This window comes from Malania oleifera, chromosome 12 (assembly GCF_029873635.1).
Source record: "Malania oleifera isolate guangnan ecotype guangnan chromosome 12, ASM2987363v1, whole genome shotgun sequence".
NCBI classification, from domain to species: domain Eukaryota; kingdom Viridiplantae; phylum Streptophyta; class Magnoliopsida; order Santalales; family Ximeniaceae; genus Malania; species Malania oleifera.
The window spans coordinates 65,948,957-65,952,789 of NC_080428.1; the positions used below are offsets into that span (position 1 = coordinate 65,948,957).

The window sequence follows — 3,833 nt, forward strand, 5'->3', positions numbered from 1 at the left end:
TGGAGCTGAAAATCTAGACAAAAGGTAGAGGCACCGAAATATAGAGAGGGAGAGGGAGAGGGAGAGGGAGAGGGAGAGAGAGAGAGAGAGAGAGAGAGGAACAATTGAATTTCATCAAATTTTGATTTTTGCGCTTTTATATAATCTGTTGCCACGTGGCTTTGTCAACAAGACACTTCGCCTCGTCGATGAGCCGAAGAAGGGAGTTCATCAACGAAGGTAAATGGCTAGTCGACGAATAGGTCTGAATTACCCCCTCTCAGTATCTCTTCGTTGACGAGACACTGAGACTAGTCCACGAATCCTACAGGGAGTTTGTTGACAAAACTAGGGCATTCGCTGACGAACCCTACTTTGACCTTTTTTAAATTTTCCATTTCTCTCTATTATTTAATTATTATAATTTTTGGGTCTCTACACCTACTCCATGGGTAGATGAGATCAAAAATTCACTATCATGGGAGGAATTACAATATGATATGGAACTGGCCTTGTACAAGATATCTCTATCGTCTCTTTATCGCTTTTTCACTTTATCTCTCCTCTTATCTTATCCTCATTATATGTCTACTTACATTGAAGCATCAAATGTGTGTCCCAAATGAGAAGGGGGTGGTGCCCTTTTATAGGGCGATAGGGATAGCTAAGCATTTATTAGGGGGGAAATCTAAGGGGTGGAAGATAAGGTAACATACACTTTATCAGTACAAACATATGGGGCAGGTTCTCATATGGGACATGAATTAGTGCAAATATGTGGGGCAGGTTCATAGTTGACATGGGGGACATCCACCTATATTTCATAACACTCCCCCTTGGATGTCCCCCGTATATTAACTCTTTCTGCTAAGATCTTTAAGATGCCTCATTCTGATTAAATGAACCAATTTCTTGAATGTTGTAGTAAGGTAAAGCTTTGGTGAACAAATCTGTTAGATTATCACTTGATCGAATCTGCTAAACATTTATATCACTATTCTTCTAGAGTTCATGTATATAGAAGAATTTTTGAGAGATATGCTTTGTTCTGTCACCTTTTATGTATCCTCCTCTTAGCTGAGATATACATGTATAATTGTCTTCATATAAAACTACTAGAATATCCTTGATTGATTGAAGACCACAATTTGCTTGGATATGAGAAATTATTGATCTACGCATTCTCTACTAGTTTCATGGATAGCTAGTATTTCAGAATGATTGGAGGATGTTGGTGTAATCGTTTGCTTTACTGATTTCCAAGATATAGCAGTTTTTTTGCAAAGAAATACATATCCATTTTGAGATTTAGCATTGTCAGGATCAGATAGATATCCAACATCTGCATATCCTACTAATTGAGATTTAGAATCAAATGAGTAGAATAGACCCAAATCAGATGTACCTCTCAAATAGTGCATAATGTGCTTAATTCCATTCTAATGCCACCGAGTAGGAGCCGAGTTGTATTTTGCTAGTAGATTTACAGCAAATGCAATGTAGGGTCTTGTACAATTGGCAAGATACATTAGAGAGCCGATAGCACTTAAATATGGTACTTTAAGACCAAGTAATTCCCCCCCTCATCATGAGGTCGAAATAGATCCTTCTTAACATCAAGTGATCACACCATCATTAGAGATCCCAAAGGATGAATTTTGTCCACATTTTTGGTATATTTAGATTGATGAACAAGAATTCTGTCATTTACATGTTCAATCTGTAGGTTAAGAAAATATTTTGTCTTTCCTAAATCTTTCATCTCAAATTCCACCATTAAATAATTAGCAGCTTTAGTGATCTCTTCAGAAGTCCTAACTAAATTCAAATCATCAACATAAACAACTATAGCAAATCTGAATTCTAATCTTTTAAATGGAAAAATTGGATCATTTATAAATCCCTCTTTCACAAGGTACTCACTTAATCGATTGTACCATATGCATCCAAATTGCTTTAGTCCATATAAAGAACGTTGAAATTTAATTGAATATAAATTTCTGGGTTTTGCTTCAGATAATTTAAATCCTTTAGGGATTTTCATAAAAATTTCATTATCCAACAATCCATATAGGTATGTTGTTAGTACGTCCATAAGACGTATGCTTATTCGTTCAGTGACTGTTAGCCCAATTAAGAATCTAAAGGTGATTCCATCCATTATGGGAGAATATGTCTACTTATAATCAATTTTGGATTTCTGTGAGAAACCTTGTGCCACAAGCCTTACTTTATATCAAGTAATTTCATTATTTTCATTTCGCTTGCGCACAAATACCCATTTGTATCCAACGGGTTGAACATCTTCTAGTGTATGGACTATAGGTCCAAAAACTTTTCTTTTTGATAGAGAGTTTAATTTTGATATGATAGTCTCTTTCCATTTTGATCAATCAATTCTATATCGACATTCACTAACATATTTAGGTTCAGGATCCTCATTACTTCTAGTAATGTTAGTAGCTACTGCATATGCAAATGTGCTATTGACAACAACTTTATTTCTATTCCACACTTCTTCTGTGTAATGAATTAAGATCTCATTATTATTTCTAGGTACCTGTCTCTTTTCAAGGGATGTTTCTTCAGGAGTTTTCTCTTCAGAAGATTCCCTTCAAGTAAGGGTGAGCAAATGGACGGTTCATCCAAATTTAGTTAATTAACAGAATTAACCAAAATTATTGTTTAAAGAATACTGTTAACCGAACTAACCGAACCGTTGGGCAGAACGAACCGAACCTGATCAAATTTTTTTTCGGGTAATTCGGTTAACCGAATTTAACCAAAAGGTAGGTGTAGAATCAGAGTAGTCCCAACTCCCAAACATTGACAGAATTCTTCTTCCGAGCTGGTGGGTTCTTTCATTTGGGACCCAAAATTTGAATTGAGCTCGTTGAGTTGCTTAGGGTTTTGCTCAAAGAGAGAGAGAGGGGGGGGGGGGATAGGGAGAGAATGGTGAAGTTTTTGAAGCCAAACAAGGCGGTGGTCCTCTTCCAAGGCCACTACGCCGGCCGCAAAGTGGTGATCATCCAATCATTCAACAATGGCACCTATGACCGTCCATACGGGCATTGTTTGGTTGTCGGGATAGCCAAGTATCCAAAGAAGGTGATCTGCAAGGACTCCACCAAGAAGACTGCGAAGAAGTTCCGGGTGAAGGCCTTCATCAAGCTGGTGAACTACAACCAAGTTATGCCCACACGGTACATCCTCGACTGCTCGACGTTGATCTTAAGGACATTGTCACGCTCGAAACCCTTCAGTCCCGTGACAAGAAGGTCACCAGCTCAACGGCACCAAAGAAACTAAGGCCACGCTCGAGGAGAGATTCAAGACCGGAAATAACAGGTGGTTCTTCACCAAGCTCTGGTTTTGAGTATCCAAAAACACAACCTTCGTTATTAAATCGGTTAATCGGTTAACCGAATTAATATTTTTTATTCACTGAACTGAAACCCGATTCACCGAAATGTTAGAATGCATAAGTAAACCGACCGAATCAATTTTTTAACTGAACCTAACCGACCAATTTCAGTCGGTTAATTCGGGTTTCCCCAAACTATGCTCACCCCTATCTTCAAGAGTGTAACGACCCCAAAGATAATATGCATGTAAGTGTGAAAAAATAAAAATAAATAAAAAATTAATTAATTATTATTAAGTAAATAAATAAATGATTAATAATATTAATTAATTAAATTATATTTATATATATATATATATATATGGATCATCAAGAAACTTCCTAATGATCCAATTCCAAAGAAAATCACCCCCTCATTTCAATTTCATTCTCTCTCTATGGAGTGTCTCTCTCCACTCACTCACTCTCTCTCTCTCTCTCTCTCTCTCTC

At 37.0% G+C, this 3,833-nt stretch overlaps 1 pseudogene; it reads left to right on the forward strand.

Annotated features, from left to right (window-relative positions):
• The first annotated feature begins 2,931 nt into the window (after positions 1–2,931).
• On the forward strand, positions 2,932–3,355 carry LOC131143756 (large ribosomal subunit protein eL27-like; annotated as a pseudogene).
• The last annotated feature ends 478 nt before the right edge of the window (positions 3,356–3,833 follow it).